Raw genomic sequence first — 15,521 nt, 5'->3', positions numbered from 1 at the left:
GGTTTATTGATCTGTAATCCCTCTCTCACGGCTCCCGAGCACAGGGCGCGGGGCAGCTGGCAGGCAGGTCCCGCAGCCGCCGCAGCAGCCCGGACTAGGAGGGTAGCGGGAAGGTGTCCGTCACGAAGCGGGTGAGACTGCAGGAGCGCGTCCGGCCGGGACGACCCGGCTCGCGGCGGTAGCGGGGGGAGACACGGGGAGGCCGGGAGCGGGCGGGCGGGGGCGCGGCTGCGGGGCGGAGCCGCCGCGGCCTAGGTCCGCCACCGGTAGGGGGCGGGCGCGCCGCCTCCGCACTGTGCTCTGTCCGTGGCTGTGGCGCGGCGGCGCTGCGCTCGGCTTCCTGCTCGGCGGCGCGCGGCCCGGGGCAGCCTGCGCGGCGCGGCCGCTGAGGGGACACGGGACGCCGCGCCACGCTCCCGTGCCGGCGGCCGCACAGCCCAGGTAGGGGCTCACGCTGTCCGCGGGGCTGTGCGGGGGAGGGGGCAGTCAGGCGCCCGCGCTCCCCGCCCTGGGCAGCCTTCCCTCTCGCCGGGGATCGCGCCGCTGCCGTCCGGGCGCGCGGCGCTCTTCGCGCGGGGCAGCCGCGCCGGGCTGGCGCTCGCCGCCTGCCTTTAACCCTGCTTACCCTGGCGGTGCAGCTTCCCTGAGCCGCTCGTTTCTGCCCCGTCCCCTCCCGCGCGGGAGCTGCGGCCGAGAGAAGTGAGGAGGGCCGGGGCCCCAGGCGCGGGTCAGAGTCGGGTGGTAGCGCCGTTCCCCGGGGCCCCTCGGAGCAGCCAGCCGGGCGGGGAGCGGGGCGAGGGTCTGCCTTGCTCCCTGTTTCCCAGGGCGGGGGTGTGCCCTTCTCTTCTCGCCATTCCCTTCCCCTTCTCCGCCGTCGCGTCCTATCCGGGCGTGGGGTTCCTGGCCAGCCTGGGGCAGCGGCGCGGCCGCAGCCGTGGTGCGGCGGCAGCTGCTGCCCGCCCGGTGCCGGGCTGGCGCTCGGGGACCGCGGGGGAGGCACCGTGTGGCGGCGGCTCTCGGTGAAGCCGGACGCCTCGGTCCAGTTAAAAAAGTGAAGAGATTGCAGTGTAAGCGGTCTCTTGCTGCTGAGACAAAGACACGACGCTGCGAAAATGAAATGGTGCTGCTTTTCGGTGGATTTCTTCTCAGTTGAGTACTGGATGGGTTTTAAGCCTCAACTCTTGTTTAACTAAAACACTGAATTACACCGGTACAAAGAGCAGTCGTGAACTGAACTGATAAGGAAGGAGCATGTGCTGTGCGTCCAGGTGTGCAGAGATACTTGTCGAAGCAGTCTGTGTTCCTTTGATTTCTAGCCTCTGAGTTGCTGAAGTAGGAGGGAATAGAGCAATTCTGTATTTTTGGGGGCTTTTTTTCGTAGGTAAATGGTACCTTATCTTAAGTTACATTTTGCCCGAGCTGCTTGGGGGGCCGTGTAAATCACCTGATTCCTTTGCTTTCCATTTTCTCACATTTAGATGAGGGTAATGTAATAATTTCAGATTCTTGTAAAGATCTCATATACCAAGTATGCTTTGTAATATTCTGTGTGCCCTGTTATGCTGCACAGGCTTAGAGTCATGGTGGTACTTTGCTGTTGAACCTAGCTGACTGATCCTTCTTTTCTAAGGAAGTATATCTATATTTATTTATCTAGAATTATTTTGGGAAAAGGGAAAAAAACCCCACAAATAAAACAGTAATGGCTGGTTAATAACAGTGTACAACAGTCTAGTTTTTTTTTTTTCAAAGCCTGTGAAACTAATCAAGGTAAGAATGTGGTCATTAGCACACACATTCCCTCAAGAATTCTTTCAGGTGTGAAGAAATCTTTTTTATCTGTTGCTTTACATAGTTGTCTGTGTGGCAAAACAAGTTTTGTAACTTGCTTTAAGCCTGCAGGTAGGCTCTTCACATGCTAATAGCTTGGTATTGTAGTATAATAACATTTAATCTCTTCATGATGGAGGAAGTACCTGGTTTGTTGCAGGCTATTGCTGCCATTCCTTTCCACTTTTGCCCAGTAACAGAGTGCAGAGTAAATTACAAAAGTGTTCTTGCAGTACTCAGAAGTTACTGCCTAGCCCTCTCTAGATGCAGCTGCAAGCAATGCAAAACAAGGAATTCGTTCAGCACTTCCATCCTTAGACCATCTCCAGGACAGCAGGGCTCCGTCATGTGTAATGGTTACTTGGGAGGACAAAATGTCATCATCAGTGTCTTCCCCCTGCCTTTGGTCTGGAATATCCCTGTGATCAGTTGGGATCAGCTGTCGTGGCTCTGTCCCTTCCCAGCTCCTTGTGCTCCCTCAGCCCAGGGGAATTCCCTGGAGTGTTGGTGGGGTGGCAAGAGAAGCAGAAAAAGGTGTTGACTTTGTGTAAGCACTGCTCAGCAGTAACAAAAACATCACTGTGTTCTCTTTTCAGCACAAATATAAAATGCAGCCCCATATTAGCTCCTTTAAAGAAATTACATCTGTCCCAGCCAAAACCAGCATAGTTCTCTACATAAAGTCTAGAATGGTTTGAATTGGAAGGAACCTTAGAAGTGCCATGGGCACAGACACCTTCCAGTAGCCCGGGATGGTCAAAGCCCCATCCAACTTGTCCTTTAGCACTACCAGGGGTGAGACATCTACGGCCTCCCTGGGGCAACCTATTGCAGTTCCTCACCACCCTCACAGTGAAGAATTTCTTCCTAATATATAATCAAAGTCTCTCCTCTTTCAGTTTAAAACCATTATTTCTTGTCCTATCACTACACATCCCTGTAAAAAATACTTCTCAGACTTTCTTGTAAGCCCCTTTTTGTACTAGAAAGCTGCTCTAAGGTCTCCCTGGAGCACCTTCTCCAGGCTTAACAACTCCAACTCTCTCAGCCTGTCTTCACAGGAGATACTCGAACCTCTGATCATCTTCGTTGCTCTCCTCTGGACTTGCTTCAACAAGTTGGGGCCCCAGAGCTGGATTCAGTACTGCAGGTGGGGGTCTCGCAGAGTGGAGTAGTGAGGAGAATCACCTCCCTCAACCTGCTGGTCACACTTTTTTTGATGCAGCACAGCAGTTGGCTTTCTGGGCTGCGAGCTCACATTGCCAGGTCACAGGAACTTCTTATCCTGCAATGTCCCTAAGTCCTTCTCCTTAGAGCTGCTCTCAACCCACGCATCACCCAGCCTGTATTTGTACTCAGGATTACTGCAACCCATGTGCAGCATCTTGCACTTGGTTTTGTTGAATTTCATGAGGTTCTCATGGGCCCACCTCTTAAGCCTGTCAAGGTCCCTCTGGATGCATGCCTTCCCTCTGACGTGTCAACCATACCACACAGTTTGGTGATGTCAGCAAACTTGCTGAAGGTGCTCTAAATGCCATTGTCCATGTCACGCCAGTCCTGATTTCGACCCCTGAGGAACACCATTTGACACTGATCCCCACTTGACTGTTGAGCTGTTGACCTCAAGTCTTTGAGCACGACCGTCCACATTTAAAGGGAATTGTCAGTACTTTGAGAAAACAGTAATAATATAGACAGAGTTTGAGAATTTAGTGGAACTTCATCAATCTTGTACTTAAAAAGTGAACTTCTGAATGTTTAGTGTTCAGTTTTGTTTGGAATATTAGCATACTGTATGGGAAAGGGATCTTAAGATGGATCAGTGCTGTGTAAGCTGCAAGAATACCAGTTTGCTTACAGACTGTTTTCTAGCCTAATGATTTGGTGAATCTGCAGCAAGCACAGAGAATTTTTTAAATTGTTCAAAGGTAAGTTGGTATTCAAATAGAACTTAGGTTCTGGTTTTTAAACCTGCAGTCCCAGCGAAGTCAGAGGATTGGCAGGTGAGTAAAAGCTGAGAGTCTTACCACTTGTATCGGCAATCACTGTCTCCATGGGCCCTGATATAGATTATGTATGTTCACTTTTGGATTTTTCACTAAAATCTACTGAGAAAGTGTAGAATTTAAGGCATAATTATTGTAAACCTGCCTGTTTTCTCTGCCAGTGTCCAGCTGCACAACCCTGTGACAGTCACTTTGCTGTCAACAGCACTGAGATTATTGTAATTGTTCCACAGTTTAGAAGGATCCCACTGGGAAGTATCACACTGATTTGAAACCAAGATTGTCCATAAACTCTCAGGATTATAACAGGAAAAATGTAATCTGCAAAAGTGTCAGAAATCTTAGTCTTACAGTGAGAGTTCATGAGATGGCTGAGCAAGTCTTATCAGTCTGATGCTGCTGTGCTTTGCCTCCCAGTACTCCCAAAAATTGTCTGCTAATCTGTCAGAAATTACATTAATTCTCTTTTACTGGGTCAGCTTTCCTTATTGAGCAAAATCATGTGGCCAGGGCTGTAGTAACCTGGCAGGTGAGCTCACGAATCTCAAATCCCGACCTGAGGCCCAGCAATATGAGAACATGAAAGAGTGAGTGGTGATGAGGACATGAAGCTGGTGTTACTGTTTGAATCCTCATTTCTTAGCACCAGAATTTTAAACTTGGGTGGATGTTAAAGCATCCGTAACCTATAAATAGGTGCTGCCGTCTTACTGCTTTGTCTAAAATACTGCATCTAACCATGAAATAAGCATAGCCTTCAGCTTTTCATAATAGTATATACATCCTGAGAGGACTTCAGGGGTTTTTTGCCTTAAGTAAATATTTTTCTGGATAATTTGTAGTTCTAATTCTGCCTGTAATTTGTTTGTGTCTGATGTTATCCACAAATTTAAAAAGCATATCCCTATTCAGGAGACCAAGTCATTGATGGCAATATTAAATATTATTTTACCCAGGATTCCTGAAATCCAGTCACACTTTAAGTTTTCACAGGAAGTTATCAGTAGTTACTCTTTTGTAATTGTTCAACTATTTTTGTTCCCTGTGTATGGTACTGTATTTCTGTGATACAAAAATAGTTTGATCTTCTTTTGCAAGGAGAGCTGCAACTTAGCTTTTTCCAGCTGTTGGTGCTCAGTGCCAAAGGATATGAAACAGACTTTGTAGGAGAGAGGAGAAGCTTTGGAAGACTTATCAGGAGAGATGAAGCTGCTGGACTACACTGCCCTGCATTTAATGTGCATTACTGTTGAGTGGAGTTTAATGTCAGAAAGTTGCACACTGTGTTTATGTGTATAAAAGCTTGGTAGTTCTCGGGAGGTCTAGTTAAAATCTTGAATTAAGATTTTAACCAATCAAAATAGATGACACTTATAATTACCCCTCTCTATGTAAGACTTGCTTTTTTCTTACGACTAGCTGGCTGACTTCTCCCAGCTCTCTTTCCAGATTTGTTTTTTCTAAGGAGAAAGTAACTATGTCCTAGTAGCAAACACTACACTATTTTTCTTGATCTATTTTGGTGTCAGTTAGTTGAGTCACCATTTCAAAATTTTTAAGCAGATACTACTGCTGCTAGAAAGCTACTGACCTGCTCCAGGACACTTTGGTGTTTAGATCAGCTCAGGTACTCTTAAAGATACCAAGCGAGGTGATTGAGGGAGCTGCTGTGGTTTTTTTGCCTGCTGGTCAGCAGAACCTCACTGATGCCTGAATGGTTTTGGAACTGCATTTGAGTCGATTCAGGCAGAAGTTCATTACAGAAATTTCTGTAATAATGAATGAATTTCTCTTACACCTCTCTGGATCACGCTGTTGTGGTGTCTGGAGTTGTTACACTAGACAGTGATTGCATATCAGTATCTTCCTCTCAGCTGCATATAGCATCTCAGTGGTAAGCTCACTGTGGCAAGCACCTTCCTGTAACTGAGGGCTGCTATTCCTCTAATTAGTTTCTGTGTACTTAATATGGTAAATTTCTGCATAGGTGATGACATGCAGCAACTTGCAATCCCATGTAATTTTTAGTTATTTCCACCTGGACGGTTCTTAAAATCTGAAAGAACAGAAGATGGCCTTTAACTAAATAATAAAGTATGCTAAGTGTGTGAATATATAAAAATAGTACATTGCCCCTAGAATGCTGTGAAATAAATTCTTCTCAGATATGGCTTATCTCTTTGGTACTGGTTGCTGGAAGATTGTGCCCAGCCAGGAGGTAGGTTATGGATCTTTGTTCTAATCCCTTCGTGCTGAGAAACCAGTGTAGAGACTGCAATTTTTGTGGCTGTCTCTTTGTGTCTTCAGTAGGAAGAAGTGAGTCACTCTAGAGCTGTTGAGGGTCATGTGTTTGACTAACTTCCTCTCTGAGTGTCTTCCACCTCGTCACTCAAAAATGATGGCCTCGTCTGGTGCTCATATGGACCAGTAGCAATGGCTTGCCTGTACCACAGGAGCACTGTGGTTCTGAATGCCTCACATAGCATGGAGATTATTAATCACTGGCAACAGTGTCATGTCTGCAATATGATCCCAGTCTGCAGTGTCCCTCAGGCGTAACATGGCCCCTCTGGGCATTGAGCCTGCTGCCAGACCGATCCCCTTCCCCTCTGAACTGACACGACATGCTTTCTCTGCCTGGTGCTCCACTTAGCCCACTCTACTCTTTCTATCCTGCAAAGGGCCAAAGTGCTGCCTCACTGTTTGTGGTTGCAGTGTGCAGCTCTCTGATGAGATTGATGTGGTGATCTGTGCAGTAAATGAATCTTATTCATAAGACGATGGTCTCATTCTGACATCTTAAAGCTACTACTGAGTTTGGTTGTGCTTGGAGTGAAGAATAGTGTGGAGGAGCAGATTGGTCGTCCTGCAATAAATTTGGATCTATAAGTATTTGTAATGCTCGTTTGCTCTTCTGCTTGCTTGCTAACTTTATTTAAAATGAGCCCCAGTGTGAAGTGTCATGCTGTAGCTATAGTCTTGAGTTTCTGCGGTATTCATGTGAATTTATATCAGATCATAGTAATTATATGTATGCTAATTATTCTTCAGACCCACAAGCTTTTTTGTGAGAAAGTTCTATTGACAACTGCTGTATGGAGCAGAGTAAGATGCGTGATAGTGATGCATTATTCTGACAGCAGGCTTGGTATTTTTTTTTTATCGATCCAAAGATGTGAAAGCTGTTGTACATTTGAAATGTCTACTGAATTCTGGAAACACCTTGTTTAGAGTGAGATCTTGCAGATAAACGCATTGCAAAGCTTTATTCATTCCTTTCTGTTGTGGGAAGACTGAACAGAGTTTGCTGTCATATGAAGTCAAAGTGGTAATTTGTTTCTTAAAAAAACATGACAGAAAATAGATCAGTGGTTTTGAACTTTTGAGCAGGGGTTAATTGCAGCAGTGCTTCATTTGGGAAATAATTTGTTCATCATTTTACAGAAGGAAATGTTAAACCTCACTCTCTTAAAGCTTCGTTGTGAGATTTATGTGCTTCTCTGTGATGAAGTTGGAAAGCAAGTGGGTGAATGAGGTTCAGCAATTTGGTCTTGAGGATTTTATCTTTCTGAATTTACGTGAATTTGTCCAACTCCATGAAATACAGGGCCAAGATTCTCTTTAATAAGTACATGAGCAGCAGTGGTACAGTTTAATTAATTACAGAAAATAGTGTGGATTTAGGGACGGTAATTAAATCTCATTTAAAAACGTATGGACTAGTAAACTGTATGATATTTGCGAAGAGTCTTCTCTATGGATTGGGTGCTTACAAAATTTGGGGTTTTGTGGGTGTTGGGATTTTTTTTGGGGGGGAGAATGAGTGTTTCAGTTGCAAAAGGAATGTGGATTGAATTTCATTTTCAGTGGGAAGAATGCCTTAGTACTTAGGCTTCCCAGTATTCAGGATGATTTTTCTGTGTTTGAGAGTGAATACTTTGTGTGTTGCCTAAGGTGAAAGTATTGGACTGATGTAACTAGCAAAGGCTTGCATGGTCGGTGTTTGTTTTGCACATTGGATGTTAGGACACTGTAGCATGATGCTTCTTCTCATATGCATTGCCTTTCTTAGAAGTGAAACCATGTAACAGTATTTGCAACATAGGACATGCAACCATAGCTCAATTACCTGGTTTTAATTTTGGTGTAAATTTGGGTTTCATTTGCAGTTGATAGAAGTAAAATAAAATCTCATTTTAACAAGTGAACACTTAGAGTCTAATTCAGTGTTGTCAGAAGCTGACATGTATATGGAAGAATACAGAAATGACCCCACCTGTATTATCGGAAGTTAATAATTATACTTCATAGTAGTATTTGTCTTAAATGAGGAAAAAAATTCCAAACAATATCCTGGAGTCTGTAACTTGTTCTGTGTAGACAGATGTTTTTTGCCTGTGTGGAGTTCTGCAGTAACCACAAGGAATTTATGTAGGGCTGTCTGTAGGGAATGATGGCTTGGGTCACATCTTGTGTCATCAGAAGACATGAAAGGTGCATAATACAATAAAACTGAACTACAGTAGTTACTTTTTAAAATATGTGATTATTTTCTATTTGTGGTTTTGTTTCAAATTAAAAGAATTTTGTAAACATGGTAGAAAATATGGGTAGCCTAGCAGAAGGGTAACTAATCATCTGGGTAAGGAAATGCATCTTATATGTGGATAAAATAATCGTATTAGAAGCTGAGATTCCTGCCCGAATTTAGACTTGGAATGATTTTGACTGTCTCAGCTGTTTGGTCCATGGCATGTAATTCAGATTGGCACAGGCACTGGTTTAAACCAGACCTCACATAATGCTGTCCCTGACATATGTAATTCACTGTGTAATTTTGAGTAGAAAACCACCACTGCTCTCAACTGCATGGAAAAACAGCATTGAAATATCTAGTAAGAGAGGCTACATTAAACAAAATGTAGTTTCACTGATTGCATTTTACCAGGAATGAAAAGGTAAAATGGCTATCTTTTTAGTTGTTTTCTGACAGGAAGAAAATGCATCAGCTAATTATTGAGAAAGGCAGTTTGGACTGCAAAAAATAAACACAGTCCTAATTGACTCATGACTTAGAAGTAAAAATAAAAGCTCCAGCCTTTTTTCTTTTCTTTGGTACCAAGTAATTTTGAATGCTTATATAATTCTAGTACAGTGTCCTTGGTATGCTATTCATATTAACAAATAGTAAGTGCAGATAAAAACAAGCACAACACTGTTTGACAATTTTTGGAAATGTACCAACTTCTAACTCCTCTTTGGGGAGGGGAATTTCCCTCTGAATTTATTCAAAGCATCTTAGGCTCATACAGATTGTGTTACGTATCTGGGTACAGATTTGCATATCATACTGGAGAAATATGGGCTTAATACTGAAGGGGACACTTACCACTCACCTTGTAGACTACCTAGATTAAGAAAACTTCTCTTTTGTTTTCCCAGACTTTTATGATTATTTACAGCCTTTATGTATTTCTTGTTTATCCTTGTATCTGGGAATTTGTTTTTCTTCAAGAAATAGATAGCGGCAACCAGTGGATATTGAGAACAGTCCATCTCAGCATCTTTTTAAACCAGTTTTAAATTACACTTTGGAGATAAGCAACAAAGGTGTCTGTTCCGTACTTCCTTCTTTATTTTCACAGTTCCTTGCAGAGCGAACCTGATTCTTATTAGCCATTAGTTGTTTTATTTAGGTCATGTAATTGTTATCCAGATTCTTCTATTTGGAAGTTATGCTTTAGATAGGAAAAAACTGCACGTGGATCTCAGTTAAAAGTCTAGATAGGACATAAAGCAGAGTGATTTTTGTTTGCTTAGGCAGAGCAGAATAATTGTGCTTTTTTTTTCCCCCCACGTGCAGCAATGCTCTTGGTACAGTTCACAATGAACAGTTAGACTTCTGCAGCAATACCACACTATCGACCCCTATATTGGAGAACTACTAGTGTCTCAGATCCTTTCCTTCATTACGGCTGCTTGTTTTGAAGTACTTGATGTGTATTTTGAAGTGTATTACATTCTATTTTATTAAATACCATTGTTGACCGTCAGACCATTTTCTAATCAACTAATCTCAGAATTCAAAATTACTTCAACCTTCTAAATTCTTGCCTCTCATTTTGGCTTTTTTTGGTGTGTGCCCATTTAGTAAGTATAATCTACTCACTGTGAAATTGCTAGTGGAATAGCAATTATCTTGGGAACGAATCTGCATATTTCACTATTACCCATAAAAACATGTGTTATGATTGTATTTGAAAACCACTTATAAGCAGAAGTACATTGCAAGTGACCAAAATGCATGGTAAGCAGGGCAGAGGCTGTGCTCGAGTGACGTGTTGCCTACATTGTGTCCCACAGTACTGTCTCTGGGTAAGAGAAGGCTGATAAACAATTAAATTCGGTTATATTCAGATTGTGACTGAAATCTGGGCTTCATTTGTTGTTCTGGAAGTGTGGAAGTATTCACGAGTAATGTTTGTGTGTATCTTAAAAATTACTACAATTTCCTCTTGAATCTTGATTCTAGGTAGAAAACTTGCTTGATGACCATCATATCTAATACACAAGTGCAGAACAAACTCAGTCTTGGCATGCTACAAACTTTATATCATCTAATAAAACATGATGCTTTGGCAGGATTTTATATCGTCTAATAAAACATCATGATGCTTTGCTTGGCAGGATTATAGGCTGGTAATTTCCCTTAAATGAAGTTATATAAGCTCAAGCTTTAGTATGTATTAAAATATGTGTCCTAGCTACGTGGATGTATGTACTAAACTTGTCAGATTTGTGTTGAGTCTGTTATCCACACACAAATTAACCAATGGAGCAGAGTGGTGGAAAGTCCTTTTCTCCCTGTTTGTTTTTTTTTATTGTAAGCTACTGGTGGTTTTTATTTTCTTCTACTTTGCTATATTGCCCTGTATATGGCATTTTGGGCTGTCACAGTGTTTGCTTGGAATGGCTTTGTCACTGGAAATCACAACATCTGGAAATTGCCCCTGCCTTGGGACAAAATACAATGCACAAGGGTGGGTGGAGTAGAAAAAACAAAACAGTAACCTCAGCTCCCAGCTGTCTTTCCGCATATCCACTCCCGAGCCATTTGCGTCCAGAATAAATAACTCTGTTCTGCATGGATAGATGTGCAATCCTTGTGCAGGGAACTGGACAGTGAGATTCCAGCATTCTAAAGGGTTTATAACCTATAACTTCCTGTCTTCTGTTGTTCCGTGAGATGTCAGCCTTTTCTTCCCAATTCTTGAGGGACTGGGCAACCCATGTGCTGGACTCTGCGGGAAGAGCAGTTTTTGGACTTGGTTGTATGGCAGCATCAGCTTCCTGGCTGTCTGCTGATTTTTTTCCCTTACTTCATTGTTGAGTCCATGTTCTGATAGTCAGAGAGAATTTTCAATGTCAGTTTAACAAAGCATTCATTTTCTTTTCTGCTATTCAGTATTTCACAGCTTTAGGTACTGAGACTTTGCGAGCTCCCTGGAACAGAGTGGCTGGCCGGCTGAGCTCAGCTGAAGGTCCGTATTGTCAAGGCCTTGTAAGACAAATATCCGCCAACTCTTGACAGGAAAGCTAACATTAACTGCTGTACACCATAACCTCTTTGTAGTTTTATGCTCTTTATTCAGGGTGTGGATGTAGCTTACTGTAGTTGAAAGGTCCCTTGAACACCTTGCCACTGATTGTTCGTCTGAATGCTGGCTCGTGAATTGGCCGTGACAGGCAGTGGAGTTCAGAACGCTCTTGGACGGATGTGGCGAATACGTGGTTGTTGCTGAGAGAAGACGCACCTTTAGCACTGAGTGAGGTCATAGGAAAAAGAGAGCATGCTCCTTCAGCCAGAGTTGTGCAAGATTCCTTTGGCAAATAAGAATAGAGGGAGTTTAATAAAATAGCTGAAATTCAATGATATTCATCTTGTGAACAAATGCATGTACTTAGGTGCAGATATTTGGCTGTGCTGACAGTAACTAGAATTTGTTCTTAGACATCTTTGGGCTTGTCCATAACATACGTAAACCTGCAGTTTGCCACAGTTTTCTTACAATAGGCCATCCTGGGGAGAAACAAATTCCTTCTTGGCTTAGAGGAAAAATAGCATCTTAAGTCACCAGTTTTAGATTCTTCTGTGAATAGTTTCTTATTTCAAGGGACTTGATGCCACATGTGATTTCTTTCCACAGCCCAAGGTTTAGACATTGACTGATAAACCCCTAAAGTTCAACGCTAAGAAAACAATCTGAAGAAAAAGAAAATCCATGTTTCATAGTCCTAAAATTTAATGCTTAGCCAAATAAGCCATTTTACGCAGACCTGTTGATCACTTATCTGCCTTGAGGTGCTCTCCTCAGCCTTTTCATCTGTATAGGGTTCTACTGTAGTCATCAGGGGGCTGCTCATAGGCCCTGCTGTAGGCTGCACTCCCTGCCGCAGTCTCTGGCTCATAAGCGATAAATGTGAGCCTTCTTGTAGTTCCTGAGAGAGATAAATTATGTTAATGTAGTAATAAAGTGGTTATTTGTATTACTAGACATTCATAAGTTAAAAAGGTATTAGGTTGAAATTCTACTGCCCCTGTTTGATGGAATCTTATGTTAAAGAGGGAAAGAATAGTGTTTGGATGCCTTTTAGCTCATTCCGAAAGCAATCAAAGGAATATTGTTGCTACCAGTTTTGTGCACTTTGAGTCTGAGCAGGCTCAGTTGTGGTCCTGTGTTCTTTGTTTATTTTTAAATGATCCTTAAATGTGCATTACTAGAAATCCATATCCATTTTTATAGCACTTCTGTAATTCAGCTTCTGAGGTCTAATACTAAAGATGTGGGGTAATGGTCTACAAGCATTCATAAAGGCTCATGGCCTGTCCTGCTTTATTCCTACTTTGTCTTGAATGAAAAAAAATCTAAGATAATATTGTATAGAAAAAGCTGTTAGCATTTTTCAATTATTCTCTTGCAGCTGGAAGATACTGTGCCGTGTTTATCTCTAGCATTCCTGTATTTATTCTCTCGATCAAACCCTGAAGTTATTTGGTGTGCTATAATTTAGGAAAAAGATACCTAAATCACTTCCTAAATAAATTCCTTTAAGTCGAGACATAACATACTCATTTGTACTTTTCCTGAGTCGGTAACATTTCACACTGGAAAGAATACATCTTATCCATTGTGTGTTTGTTGATTGCAGCAGCTAATGATCACTGAGATGGGTGGATGGGGGTGTTCTGGTAAAGGCATTCTGCAGTCAAGGTTAGACCATGTGATCATTTCACGTAGTTCCTGCTTTTTGGTTTTGTGTTCTTGCTTTCATGCTTTGAATTCATTATGTACTTTTCTTTAAAGTAAAAAGAGGAAACTAATTTTTTATTGCTAACGTAAAACAAGATCGCCGTTGTTCAAACTACAGGTGGTGTTATTTTGATGTTGATCTATTTTCAGGAGTGGGGCGGGGAGAGAGAGGAGCTTAGAATAATCCAGTTCACAGACTTTAAAATAAAATGAGTTTATCTGTCCAGGCAGATTCTTTTTGCCTTTTTACAAGACAGTCAATACTAGCCTTTCACTGAAAGAAGATACTATATATGGATATAAAACATTACTACAAATATAATGGATAAGTTATGTCTGTATTAGATACAGATATTATATTTCCATTGTACAACCTTAGCAATCAAAAGCATTTGTCTACTTTGCGAACTTTGGTAATTATTCATTACTGAGTAGAAATAAATATTTCTATACTTGTATTTTTTCCTGTTGATTTCTCTGCTGACTATTTTCTTGGAAATTTAAAGCAACAAAGCACAATGATTGTGTCTTTCACAAAGAGGATCTGGACTCAAATCACTGAACTTAGAGATACTGAGTTCAGTGAAGGCAAGAAGCTCTTTGTGTAATATCAGTTTTCTTCCCTAGTATAGGCCATGAGAGCTTCGTGGGGGTTTTGGTGATCTTCTCCAAATGATTTGTATTTCCTGACTTCTGATAACAATAGTTTTAAAAATAATTTTTACAGGTAATGTTTTTGATCATTTTTGGAATCTTGACATATGACTGAAGTGTTATGGATGCCGTAGCTTATGTAATGGGGGAGTAGAGATGGCTTCTTGGGTTATTGATAGTTTATTACATGGTTTTGGCCTTAGTGTAGGTGATCCAACAAGATCTCTGAGTGCCAGTGGTTTTTCTTTTGCTGTATTAAATGTAAGTAGTGCAACAAAATGCAAGTTGAGAAACAGATCCCTTTTTTTTTTCATTTGAGAAAGGGAGTTAATGATGGATGTCAGGAGGTTGGGACATAGAATCAGAATCATAGAATCACTTGTTTCTGTTGTATCTAGCAACAGGACAAGGGATAATGGAATGAAACTATTTTACTGTGGTGAGGGAGCCCTGGCACAGGCTGCCTGGGGAGGGTGTGGTCCTTCCTTGGAGATCTTCAAAACCCCACCTGGATGTGTGCCCGTGTGACCTGTTCTAGGTGAATCTGCTTTAGCAGGGTGCTTGGACTAGATAATCACTAAAGGTCCCTTCCAACCCCTACCATTCTATGATTACAGATCGTTATTTGTCTGAATGCCTCATGTAGTTTTGAAAGTAGCCAAGACCCCTTTCTTATGATGATGAGGATGGACAGGAGATAGAATGGTTCAGGTTGTGTACTGTCTTTAAGAAAATTCTAATCTCAGTTCATTTAAAATATTTTGTACATGCTTTATCTACTTAAATGTTGTAAAATAAATTACTGTGTTCCTAATAACTCTGTAGTGTTTGCCAAACCTGATGTGCGTAGGTAGGGTATCAGTGCTGGAGGTGCCAGGTGGCTGCAGGTTGTCATCTGTGTACTGCTTGCATCAGGAGGTAGGGGTAAGCTTGAGGCAGAAGATTTGTGGGCTCAGGGTAGCATGGGCACAATGTGGCTGCGCAGTGGTGCAGAGCCTGCAGCAGCCATGGCTCTGAAAGCAGAGGACAAGAGAATTGGTACAACCCAGGCCAAGAGGTTGCTTGAGAAGGAGGTGTTAATGTTTGAGCAGTCTGTGTAGGTTGTGGCCTGTTTGTAGTGGCAAGCTTTTCTCAAGAGGAAGCTCCTGTGTGCTTATGTGATGTTTGCTCATAGACTATGCTATTTAGTTTATTCTGAAACAGTCAGTTCTAGTGTTAGTGCTTCTGTCACCATTCACGTCATGTGAGTCTTCTGGATGCAGCTATGAGTGACACATGTTACTACATTTCTGTACTGCATAGATTAAAGTATTAGAATTGTCTTTGTGCAGTTTATGCAGTGTGCTAAAGGTCACAATGCTTAAATCTTTTCTACCCAAAGCACAGTTTGCCGTTTTATGTTGCCAAATAACTTGCATCCTGAAGTTGGTAGGACTTTGAAGCAATGCAGGTGGAGTTGTTGACATTTACCATGTAGCTTTAAGAAATCAAAGACTGCTTAGATACAGCACCAATACATACATCACAGATTGAAGGGTTGAAAGTTTAAGGGAATTTTTAGTGGATTTGGTGAAATTCAATTAAAGGGTTTTCAGAACATATGCTTTATGGACTAACAAATGAAAGCAATATATTAGAAATCCATCTTAAGTTGTCTTCTCTTTACTGTGAGCATTAAGAATTAGATATTCAGGACAATGGTTATTAATTTTATTGG

At 42.1% G+C, this 15,521-nt stretch overlaps 1 protein-coding gene across 1 annotated transcript in view; it reads left to right on the top strand.

The window, feature by feature from the left end:
- The first annotated feature begins 347 nt into the window (after window positions 1-347).
- FAM3C (FAM3 metabolism regulating signaling molecule C) overlaps window positions 348-15,521 on the top strand; it is a 31,421-nt gene continuing 16,247 nt past the window's right edge. Inside the window, exon 1 of the mRNA XM_062017868.1 lies at window positions 348-441. The gene's annotated coding sequence lies outside the window, so the exon portion shown is untranslated. The remainder of the gene's footprint in view (window positions 442-15,521) is intronic.

The sequence above is a fragment of the Colius striatus genome, chromosome 1 (genome assembly GCF_028858725.1).
Source record: "Colius striatus isolate bColStr4 chromosome 1, bColStr4.1.hap1, whole genome shotgun sequence".
Lineage (NCBI taxonomy): Eukaryota > Metazoa > Chordata > Aves > Coliiformes > Coliidae > Colius > Colius striatus.
Note: the sequence above shows the minus strand (reverse complement) of the source record. Positions and strands in the feature narration are given on the sequence as shown.